The following is a 12,802-nucleotide window of genomic DNA, read 5'->3' as shown; positions in this document are numbered from 1 at the left end:
CTGTTCATGTCCCTTTTGTGAATACTTCCTGCCAATATTCAAACAAACAAATGTACTGAGAGGAATATTCGCAGAAAGCTAATCTTACGCATATAGGGCCTGATCCAAAATATATTGAAGTACCGTGTCCAGTTCTGGTGTCCCCAGTTCAAGAAGGATGTCAAAAATTGGACAGAGTTCAGAGAAGAACCACGAGAATGACACATGCAAGGTACACAATCTATTTAGCTAAATGACAGAAGGTTGAGGGATGACTTGATTACAGCCTATAAATACCAACCCGGGGAACAAATATTAAATAATGGTCTCCTCAAACTAGCAGAAAAAGGTATAACAAGTTGAAGCTAGACAAATTCAGGCTGGAAATAAGGCATATATTTTTAACGGTGAGAGTAATACACTTTTGGAACAATTTATGAAGGGTTGTGGTGGATTCTCCATCACTGACAATTTTTAAATGAAGGATGGATTTTTTTTCTAAAAGATCTGCTCTAAGAATGATTTTGAGGAAGTTCTCTGGTTCGTGTTATACAGAAGGATAGAGTAGATGATCACAATGGTCCCTTCTGCTCTTGGACTCTACTAATCTATTCCTTTGGTTGAAATAAAGTATAGCATCAATATATATTTTCTAAATGTGTAATGTAATGTTAATATATAGTAACGGAGAGAGAGGTCTGAGGCACTTACATACCATGGTGATAAGCAAGGTATAAAAACTTAGATAGATTTGACAGCATAGGATTCTAGGATCTCCTGCGTTCTAATCTGGGTTCTGACACTCACACCCTGGCAGATCACTAAAAGCCAGATTCTTTCAGCCTTGCTCACAATGAATAGTGCCTTACTCCCTGAGTAGTGATGTACGGATAGCACAATCTACCCCTTCATCTCTCTGTGCCTCAGTTTATCCATAGGAAAAATGGCAATAACAATACTTACCTGCCTTATTGGAGTGAGGGGGCCATAAATAGTTAATATTTGTACATTATGAAAAATGATATGTAAGGGCATAACATTATGATCTAATATCTGATTTATCTTCTGTAACCTGTCCTTGCGGGAAGACTGACTCAACGATCCAGTGGTCTTTTCTAGCTCTAAATTTGTGACTCAGCTGTGGACAATAGTAATTTATTCCATCTTCAAAACGAAGTCCAGAGTTTAGAAGTAATAATCCCAACTATACATATAAAATGATGGGGTATAAATTAGCTGTTACCACTCAAGAAAGAGATCTTGGAGTCACTGTGGATAGCTTTCTGAAAACTCAATGTGCAGCGGCAGTCAAGAATGTGAACAGAATGTTGGGAATCATTAAGAAAGGGAGAGATAATAAGACAGAGAATATCGTAATGCCTCTATATAAATCCATGGTACACCCATATCTTGAATGCTGCATGTACATGTGGTCGATTCATCTAAAAAATGATGTATTGTAATTGGAAAAGGTTCAGAAAAGGGCAACAAAAATGATTATAGGCATGGGACAGCTTCCATATGAGGAGAGATAAATAAGACTGGGACTTTTCAGCTTGGAACAAAGACGACTAAGGGGAGATATGATTGAGGTCTATAAAATCATGACTGGTGTGGAGAAAGTAAATAAGGAAGTGTTATTTACTCCTTCTCATAACACAAGAACTTGGGGCCCCCAAATGAAATTAATAGGCAGCAGGTTTAAAACAAACAAAAGGCAGTATTTCTTCACACAATGCACAGTCAACCCATGGAACTCTGCCAGAGGATGTTGTGAAGGCCAAGACTATAACAGGGTTCAAAATAGGACTAGATAAATTCATGGAGGATAGGTCCATCAGTGGTTATTAGCCAGGATGAGCAGGAATGGCGTCCCTAGTCTCGGTTTTGCCAGAAGCTAGGAATGGGCGATGGGGGATGGATCACTTGATGATTATTTGTTCTGTTCATACCCTCTGGGGCACCTGGCATTGGCCACTGTCAGAAGACAGGATACTGGGCTAGATGGACCTTTGGTCTGACCCAGTATGGCCGTTCTTATGCTCTTACATACTCATGTGATACAGGACAAGAATTTTGCAATCCAAAGCTTGTCTAAGAAATTATGGAAATGGAAGAACACTCTGCTCATATTTATCCAACAGGAAGCAAAAAGCAAATATGGTTTTTATCCATATTACAGCCAAAGAAAATGAAGATTAAGCCCTATGCAAAATCTCTGCCAAATAAATGAGAAATTCAGGAATGGTATTTCTTTCTTCCTGTCCTGCTACTGCTGGCCTTTCTGTGATACTCAATTAGCGAATACTAGATAACGTTCCTGTCATAATCAATATTTTTCTTCTTTGCCAAGTGTTAAAGAGCACATAAAGGAAGAAATTCAACAACAATAGAGGTGAGGTTGAATTTTAGCTTCTTTACTGCAGCAGAAAAGGAAGGAGCTACTGTTCACCTTCAGGTAACCTTAAGTTACTTAAACAGTGGGGAAAAAAATCTTTCTTCACTCAGCTGTCTCTCTTTCCAGGAAAATGGGATTCTGGACCCAGTGGATTCTGCATGACTGGCCTTAGGGCAGGTGAGCAGGGCAGTCACCCAGAGTGCCAATTTATGGGGGCACCACTTTGCATTTCCTTAGTGCCACAGAGCACATTTCATTATAGATCCACAAGCCATTCCTCTCACACTATGAACTTGGTGCAATGCTGGGAATTCAATAGGACCTATTGAGTGGTTCCACTAACACTCCTCAGTACAATGCCTTTCCCTTTCAGCTGCTATCCAGAGTGATATATTCTTAACTTTGAAGCCTAACAATAACCATTGGAATGTCAACACTGTTAGCTACTTCACTGTGGATAATTTTAGTAGAAACACCCAGAATGCAAGGGGAGCTTGGGCCGAGTACTGCCACTTCTTTTTCATTCTGTTCTTACCTGGGATGTTGCCGCAAATGTATATTATTTTAGGAGTTAAGCTTTGCAGGTCAGGCCAAGGGTGTGAAATGGTTGCAATGAACCCTAACCATATGAAATTACTCATCAACAGATGTCAATTTTTTAAATTTTACTTCAAAATCATGTACAATTCAGTTTCTGTAGGGAAAACTTGGCAGTTTCACTTGAGTTTTCCTTTGAGGTGTTGGGTGGGTTCAAAAACAAAACTAGAGATGAGCGTGAGCTACAGTCCTGGATTTGAACACTCTGCTCCTTCCAAATTATGCAGCGGTTCGGCTCTCTAAATGTGAATATGATCTTTCCAGGTGGCTCCGGTGTAGTAATGGACTGAACCAACACTCTGCAACCAAGCGCCCTAAATTTGGAAAAGTTTAGCTCTGGCTCCAAATCTTGCAGTGTGACTCACCTCTCTTCACAGTCAAAACTCATGGTAGAGGGAACAAGGTTCAAACACACTCAAAATGGCACAAAAAAAACATTTTCATGAAACCTTGTGAAACAGTGTTTCTCAGCCAGGGGTACGCATACCCCTGGGGGTACACAGAGGTCTTCCAGGGGGTACATCAACACATCTAGATATTTGCCTAGTTTTACCACAGTCTACATAAAAAGCACTAGCGAAGTAGGTACAAACTAAAATTTCATATAGACAATGACTCGTTTATACTGCTCTATACAATATACACTGAATATAAGTACAATATTAATATTCAAATTGATTTATTTTATAATAATATGGTAAACATGAGAAAGTAAGCATTTTTTCAGTAATGCTGTGCTGTGACAATTTTGTATTTTTATGTCTGATTTTTTAAGCAAGTAGTTCTTAAGTGAGGTGAAACTTGTGGGTACACAAGACAAATCAGACGCCTGAAAGAGGTACAGTAATCTGCAAAGGTTGAGAACCACTGCTGTGAAGGAAAATCACAAAGTTTCCCAGCATTCCTAGTGGAGATACACTGGTGCGCATGTGAGACAGAGCAAGGCAAAGAAGCTAGCGCTGCTGCTACCCATGGGTACAAACACATACTGTGGCTAAACAGTGGGGTTCAGCCCCCAAAGAGGTCATTGGGTCTCCTTTCGACAGCACTAAGGACCTGATCCAAAGCTCCTGAGTGAATTAATTGAAACCCACTGACTTCAATGGCCTTTGGATCAGGCTCTAAGTTCATTTTTCTTCTCTTTTGTAAAACCAACTCTGGACTCCTATGAGTCTGTTTTGCGACTGTGAGTTGTCATTTTTATTTTAGAATACATTGTCTTTGATTGTCAGTGTAAGCAAATATCCCTAAGTGAACATATTTTCATGAGAAAGGACATGGCCAGCTCTGAGTGCAACATATAGTTTAGGAAAATGCTTCTGAAATACATTTGCAGGCCCCAGTCTGTGGTTCTTGACAGCATGTCCCAACAGATCTTGTGAGAAAGTAAGGCCTCAATCCAGCACTGAGCTCTGCATGGGCAGACCCATATGCCTGAGTGGAATCCCAATAAAAGTCAATGCAGAGCTCAGCACAGGCATTTATCCATAGGCAGTTCAGTGTAGGATTCAGACCTACAGGATTTACAGTTTTTAGCACATTCATATCATGGAATCATTTTAAAGTTTGTCACATTACAACCTGTTTAAAAAAAATAGAGATTTTTTTCCCCTTCTCTTCTTGTTAACAGTCAAGCTGCTTGATCAACAGGAGCACAGACAGCTTCTTCTGTTCACAGCCAGGTTATGAAACAGATGAGGCAAGATGTCAATACATTCAGGGAACACAGCAATTCACCTTCTGTTGTGACCCAGCCATGATCGCCTTGGCCCTGTCAGGCTCCGTTGTGTATTACTGACATTTAGACTCTCTCGGACGGCTGCTTGGTAATTCAAAACACTCAGGCCCCTCTGTGAGTCAAAACATTCTGACTTTAATTAGAGTTCCCACACAACTGACTAAAAGTGGAAATGCTAGGGGGAAGGGTAGAAAAAATCTGTTTGTGTGTGTGTGTGTGTGTGTGTGTGTGTGTGTGTACTTGGGGGGGCAGCACGTTGGATTACTGAACTATTCTTTTCTCATATATCATGCAGCATCAATGTGCTGCCTCCAGCATTACATCTCCAGGGCTTACTAGAGTATTTCTCCTATTTAAATAGGACAGTCTAGACAAAAAAAGATGTGCTAATACTGAATGGCATCTCTTGGAAAAGAATATCTGGCTTTTAACTGTTCATAGGACCAATGTAACTTTCTCTAAAACAGGGGTCGGCAACCTACCTATCAGCTGCCAGCTCCACTCACCTCAGCTGCCAATCTTGGGTTCCAGCCGCTGACCTCCTGCAGCCGGGGTCTGGATCTCCAGCCTTGCTCAGCCTGCTTTCTGGCCTGGAGTCCCAGCAGACCACCCTGGGCTCTGTTTCTGGCCCTGGATCAGTGCTCTTCAGCCTCCCCGCTGTGGCCCACTGTCCCCAGCCTGGGACAGTGAGGGTTGCACACCAGGCAAGAGGGGGTGCAGCTCAGCACCACCATCTTAAAATTGCTTATCTCAGACCACACTGCATTTGACCTTGTGCCTGCCTTCTATCACCATTTTTTTTCCCACTGAGAGTTGAAGGAACATTTGACAAAATGGCAGCTCCTAAGAAAGCGAAGCTAGATATCGGATCATTTCAGCCTGCTTGGACAGACACATTTGGATTTATTGAAAAGGAGGACCGTGCTATTTGTGCTTTCTGTTATGAAAGTGTTGTTTGTCGCTCATCAAGTGTTCGACGACATTTTGAAACAAGCACGAGAAAACCTTTCTTGACGAAGCAGACAAGACTGAATCAATCAAAAAGGAAGTGGCAGTCTATGAGAAGCAAAGCAGTGTTTTTAAAAGGTTAAGTGTAAGTAAAAATCAAGCTACAGAAGGGAAGTTACAAGATTGCACAGTGCATTGCAAAAAACAGAAAGTTGTTTACAGATGGAAAATATATAAAAGAAGATTTTGTTCAATGATTTGCCAAATAAAGATACAATCATATCTAGAATAAAAGAACTGCCCATCTCTGCCAGAAGAGTTGAGACACACATAAATGAAATGGCAGAAAACATTGAGGAAAAGCAGATGACTGCATTGAAAGACACAGCAGTGTTTAGTGTTGCAGTTGATGAGAGCATGGATATAAAAGACGTTCCACATTTGGCAATTGTTGCAAGATATCGTGCTTCCAATGAAATCCAAGAGGAACTTTGTTGCCTAAAACCCCTGCATGGCACAACAAAGGGTGAAGATATACTGGAAAGTTTTGTAAACCATTTTGAAGAACGAGGAGTTGACATCAGAAAAATATTTTGTGTGACAACAGATGGTGCTCCTGCCATGGTCGGAAAACAGAAGAGATTTGTAAAGTTACTTGAAGATCAAATTGGCCATCCGACAGTCAAATTTCACTGTATCATCCATCAAGAACACCTGTGTGCTAATTCAGAGCTTAATAATGTGATGAATACAGTGGTGCGAATTGTGAATTTCCTTATTGCTCGATCTGCATTGACTCACAGACAATTTCAAGCACTGCTAGAAGAGATGGACAGTGCTTATAACGACATCCCACTTCACAGCAACATTCGGTGGCTAAGTCGTGGCAAGGTTTTGGTGCACTTTGTAAACTGTTTTGAGGCAATCAAGGCCTTTTTGTCAGAAAAAGAACAAAACTACCCTGAACTGGATGATGACAAATGGCTGTGTAAACTCATGTTTCTAACTGATATCACCACTCACCTAAACGAACTCAGCCTCTGTCTCCAGGGTGCAGAGCAAACAGTTCTGGATCTTTATGAAGCCTGGAAAACATTAGTTGTGAAACTAGCAGTTTTTTCCAGGGCTATTCAATCTTCTACTTTCCGCTACTTCCAACACATAAAAGAGCTATCGACACGTTGTACTGTCAGTGTTGATGAGATTGGAAAGTACATGCAAGAATTGGAATCAGAATTTTCTGACAGTGTAGCAGGGTGGACCCCTGCTCCTGCCCTGAGGGGTTTAAAAGGGGCCTGGCAGGGCTTGAGAGCTGCTGCTCTAAAAGCTGGGCTGATTGGGGAAGTGGCTGCAGCTGGGCCACACCCCAATCAGGCCGCAGCTGGCCCTATAAAAGGCCAGGGAAGCCAGAAGTACGGACAGTCTCTCTCTGCCTTCAGAGAGAGAAGGGCCTAGCTGCAGGGAGCTTGAGACTGGATACCTGAGTGAAGCAGGGCTGGGGAAAGGCTGAGGAGCTGGGGAGCTCCAGCCTGGAAAGCCCCAGGCTGCGGCCTTGCAGAGGGCTAACAGGTACTGGGGGTTGCAGAGGGCAGCCCAGGGGTAGGCCAAAGCAGCAGGTCCAAACCCTCCTTGCCAGTGATGAGTAGGCTAATACTACAGTCTGCCCCAGGACGTGGGGCTAGACAATGACTGGCAGGAGCCTGATACTGAGGGCAAGGTGGGGATAGAGGGTGGGGGTTCCCCAAGGAGGGGAGACCCTAAGAGAAAGGGGTTACTGCTGGGGGCAGCACCCCATATAAAAGGGCACCGGGTCCAGGGAGGGACTCGGGCCAGAGGACAGGCGGATCACTGGCCTGCAGAGGGCGCTCCGTGCTGGAAAATAAGCTAATTCCCAGAGTCACCAGCAGGAGGCGCCGCAGGGGTGAGTCCGACCCGTCTACAGACAGATTTCAAGATTTCCAGCGACTTGGCCCAATGTTTTTTTTCTAATTAAACCTGAAAAGTTCAACAAAAGTGACTTGGATTTGTCTGTATTTCAGTGGATGGGTGTTGAAGATTTTGAAATGCAGCTCATTCAGTTAAAAAGCTCAGAATTGTGGGCATCAAAGTTTGTAGATCTGCGGAGCGCACTTAAAGCTACTGAGAGAGATCACAGGGTCTCAATTCTGACCTGCTGGATGTCCCTGCCAGTGAAATGTAACTGTGTGAAGAAAATTGCATTTGCAATGCTTTCAGCATTTGGATCCACATACCTGTGTGAACAGGTATTTTCACACATGAAATCTGTCCTCTGTCCCTCTAGGAGCCGGTTAACAACTGATCACTCAGAAGCCTGTGTGCAGCTTAAAGTATCCAAATACGTGCCACCAGACATTGGAAAACTCAGCAAGGAAAAGCAAGGGCAAGGATCACAGTAAACTGATAAGATCTAAATTTTAACTTAATTTTAAATAAAGCTTCTGAAACATTTTGAAAACCTTGTTTACTTCACATATAACTGTAGTTTAGTTATATATTATAGACTTATAGAGAAACCTTCTAAAAACGTTAAAATGTATTACCAGCACGCAAAGCCTTAAATTAGAGTGAATAAATGAAGACTCGGCACACCACTCCTGAAAGGTTGCTGACCCCTCCTCTAAACCATGAGACCATTGTTATGAAGTGCACAGGATTTCATGTCCCACCTGGAGTGCTGTTTTGTAACGAGTCATGGCTGCGTGTGCACATGCGCGCACACTGACACACACATCAGTCGTAAGCCAGGATTTAACTCTGGGGTCTTCAGCACAAAAAACATGGGCTTCTACCACTTGAGCTAAAAAAGAAAATAGTAACCCGTGGTTAGCCACTGGGAGGAATCCTAATGTTGGTAGCCCATTGCTGATGATGACAATGATATTTTCACAATTCTCATCTCTGGTTACGCATATGACTCTGAAGTCTGAACCCTGATGCACAGAGTTGGCCGCACTGAGGTCATGGGAAGTCCATATCTATGATATTTGATGATGCAGCCTGAAGATGATTTTGTGGACCCCACTCAAGTCTGTTACATGCTGATCTTGTCAGAGATAGCCAGTGAGTACTGTTCTGAGCCATTTGCTTAAGTTTTTTGAGATTAATACCAGCCCACTGGACACTGCTCTTCAGGCTGTCTTTAAAGTGCTTAGATGGATGACTCTTCTTTCTTTTGCCCTGACTCAGCTCCTTATACAAGATCTATTTTGGGAGACAGTGGTCTTCCACTCTGATGACATGTCACGTCCACCTAAGTTGTTCTCTCAATAGCATTTCCTCCATGCTGGTTGTGTTCACCCTTTTAAAGGAGGGGGCTAGAAAAGGTGCCCTAAACATTGCCTGCCCTATAACATCTGGTCAGACTACGATGGCTGACAGATCATCCTACGGTGGGTCAAAAACCAATAAACATTCTAGAAGCATGGAACGTCTGCACCCTTATGGATGGAGGCAATGCACAAAAGCCTGAGAGAAGAATAGCTCTTGTCTCCAGAGAACTTGCCCACTATAATATTGATATTGCAGCACTGAGTAAGACTAGACTGGCCGGAGAAGGTTCCATCAGTGATCTAGGAGGCTACTACTTTATTTTGGAAACAAAAAGCAGAGGATGAAGACAAGATCCATGGAGCTGGATTTGCAATTAGGACATCTTTCCTGAAACAACTTCCTCATCTCCCCGTTGGCCTGAATGAATGGCTCATGAAACTTTGACTCCCCGTGAATCCTTTGTGGCATGTCACTTCATCAGTGCCTATGTGCCTACACTGACCAGCACAGAGGAAAGGAAGGAGCAGTTCTACTCTGACCTGGAATCCATCATCAGATCAACCCCTGAATATGACAACTCCTGCTGGGAGACTTCAACGCTAGAGTTGGTAGAGAAAGCAGTGACTGGAGAGGTGTGATGGGATGACATGGAGTGGGAAACAGCAACGGACTCCTCTTGGGTAAATGTGCAGAACTGTCTGCTCATCACTAACACTGTCTTTAGGCAAAATGATAAATATAAAACGACATGGATGCACCCATGGTCCAAACAATGGCACCTGATTGACTGTTATCACTCGCCAGTGAGACATCCATGATGTCAGAATTACCAGAGCCATGCATGACACAGAATGCTGGACAGACTACAGATTGGTAAGAGCAATGCTCAACCTGCATGTAGCCCCTCACAATGCAAGCGCCCCAGGCTTACCTGAACAGCTTTCAACATAGCAAAGCTCAAACTAGGGCTGTCAAGCGATTAAAAAAATTAATAGCACTGTTAAACATTAGTAGAATACCATTTATTTAAATATCTTTGGATGTTTTCTACATTTTCAAATATATTGATTTAAATTACAATACAGAATACAAAGTGTACAGTGCTCACTTTATATTTATTTTTATTACAAATATTTGCACTATAAAAATAAAAGAAATAGTATTTTTCAATTCATCTACAAGTACTGCAGTGCAATCTCTTTATCATGGAAGTTGAACTTACAAATGTAGAATTATGTTCAAAATATAACTGCATTCAAAAACAAAACAATGTAAAACTTTAGCGCCTACAAATCCACTCAGTCCTACTTCTTGTTCAGCCAATCACTCTGACAAACAAGCTTGTTTACATTTGCAGAAGACAATGCTGCCTGCTTCTTGTGTACAATGTCACCTGAAAATGAGAACAGGCGTTCACATGGCACTGGTGTAGCTGGCAACGCAAGATATTTATGTGCCAGATGCGCTAAAGATTCATATGTCCCTTGATGCTTCAACCGCCATTCCAGGGGACATGCATCCATGCTGATGATGGGTTCTGCTTGATAACTCTCCAAAGCAAGGCGGACCAACACATGTTCATTTTCATCATCTGAGTCAGATGCCACCAGCAGCAGGTTGATTTTCTTTTTTGGCTGTTTGGGTTCTGTAGTTTCCTCATCACAGTGTTGCTCTTTTAAGACTTCTGAAAGTATGCTCCACACCTCGTCCCTCTCAGGTTTTGGAAGGCATTTCAAATTCTTAAACCTTGGGTCGAGTGCTGTAGCTATCTTTAGAAATTTCACATTGGACTCTTCTTTGCATTTTATCAAATTTGTAGTGAAAGTGTTTTTAAAACGAACAACATGTGCTGGGTCATCATCCAAGACTGCTATAACATGAAATATATGGCAGAATGCAGGTAAAACAGAGCAGGAGACATACAATTCTTCCCCAAGGCATTCAGTCACAAATTTAATTAATGCATTTTTTTTTAACAAGCATCATCAGCATGTACTCTGGAATGATGGCCATAGCAAGAAAAGACATATGACTCTTTAGCACATCTGGCACATAAATATCTTGCGTCGCCAGCTACACCAGTGCCATGTGAACGCCTGTTCTCACTTTCAGGTGACAGTTTAATTAAGAAGTGGGCAGCATTATCTCCGGTAAATGTAAATAAACTTGTTTCTCTTAGCGATTGGCTGAACAAGAAGTAGGACTGAGAAGACTTGTAGGCTCTAAAGTTTTACATAGTTTTGTTTTTGAGTGCAGTTATGTAACAAAAAAGCTACATTTGTAAGCTGTGCTTTCATGATAAAGAGATTGCACTATAGTACTTGTATGAGGTGAACTGAAAAATACTATTTCTTTTATCATTTTTACAGTGCAAATATTTGTAATAAAAATAATATAAAATGATTACTGTACACTTTTGTATTCAGCGTTGTAATTTAAATTGATATATTTGAAAATATAGACAAACATCCAAAAATATTTAATAAATTTCAATTGGTCTTCTATTGTTTAACAGCTAAATTATTTTTTTACTCGCGATTAATTTTTTGAGTTAATCACGTGAGTCAGCTACAATTAATCGACAGCCCTAGCTCAAACACATCACCCATCATGTGCAGTCTCAGCAGTCACTTGATGACAAGCTTTCTTCATGGCCACCAATCTCTGGAAACCCAACAGAAAAATGGAACTACAAAGGTGTGATTCTTGATAGTTAAATCAGTGCTGGGGCCAAAGAAAAGGGTACACCAGGATTGGTTCAACAAGAACAATGAGGACATTTCCAAACTCCAAAGTGACAAGCAGAATGATCTCACTTCCATCTCAAAGAAGGAGAGGTTTAAGTACCTACAGAGCAAGACCCAGTTTGAACTGAGGAGAATGCAGGATGAGTGGTGGGAGAGAAAAGCTGCAGAAGTTCAGCCACACGTGGAGTCCTAGTAACATGCATTAAGCCACCATGTTACAGTTACACAGTTGCCTTTTTACTCTCCCTTTCCCTAGCAAATAGCAGGGAATTTAACACCAGTGCAAGCTGCAACGTACTTGCAACGTACCTATTCAAATCATTAGTTAAAATATGGCCTGTCACCCTGGCAGATGCTGCCATTTGAATGTGATGATTTCCCCTCTGCAAACCATTCAGTCCCATGGTACCTTACTGGAAGTGCAGGAGTTCCCACCCCTGCATACACACCGCATCTTGGCTGAATTCCTTTAAATGCCACTGATTCGGGCCTGTGTAATTTTTCTATCATTTCAACTACATAAGAAAAACCTTCATTAGATTCTTCCCACCCTTACTCTTATGTGGGGTCAGACTACCCCATGAAGGTGTAGACACAAGTTAGAGAAGGTGGTGCGTCAGCACCTCCTGGCATAGGTGCTGGAACTACGAGTGCTGGGGTGCTGCCACACCCCCTGACTTGCAGTAGTAATAACAACCCAAATACAGGGTTTCTGCTGTCAGCATCCCCACTATAACATTTGTTCCAGCACCACGGCCTCTGGGAGGCACTTAAGGGGAGAGCACACCCTGCCTGGGCCCTTACAGAGTAAAGCATGTACCCCCTGCACAGCGAGCCAGCTTTGCCTCCCATGACAGGCCCTGCTTCCTCCCAGCCCCATTTGGGGGTCCCGTGTCCCTGGGAGTGTTAACAGAGAGCAGGTCCTTAACAGAGAGAGCACAGGAGCTGCAATGTTGTCCCTGTATGGGAGAAGACATGCTGGATTGGGAGTAAAGCTGCTTGAAGACAGTCCCCACAACTTGCATGATCAATGGGGGGTGGGGGTGGAGTTACATCATAGCCCATGGTGTGCTGGAGGGAAATACCAGTCACATTCCACCTTAC

General features: G+C 42.4%; 1 long non-coding RNA gene across 1 annotated transcript in view; it reads left to right on the top strand.

The window, feature by feature from the left end:
• LOC120400942 overlaps positions 1–12,802 on the top strand; it is a 114,147-nt gene that overhangs the window by 90,713 nt on the left and 10,632 nt on the right. The window lies entirely within an intron of this gene.

Source organism: Mauremys reevesii, linkage group 3, assembly GCF_016161935.1.
Source record: "Mauremys reevesii isolate NIE-2019 linkage group 3, ASM1616193v1, whole genome shotgun sequence".
NCBI classification, from domain to species: Eukaryota; Metazoa; Chordata; order Testudines; family Geoemydidae; genus Mauremys; species Mauremys reevesii.
The sequence above is the reverse complement of the archived record's forward strand: the minus strand, read 5'-3'. Positions and strand labels throughout refer to the sequence as shown.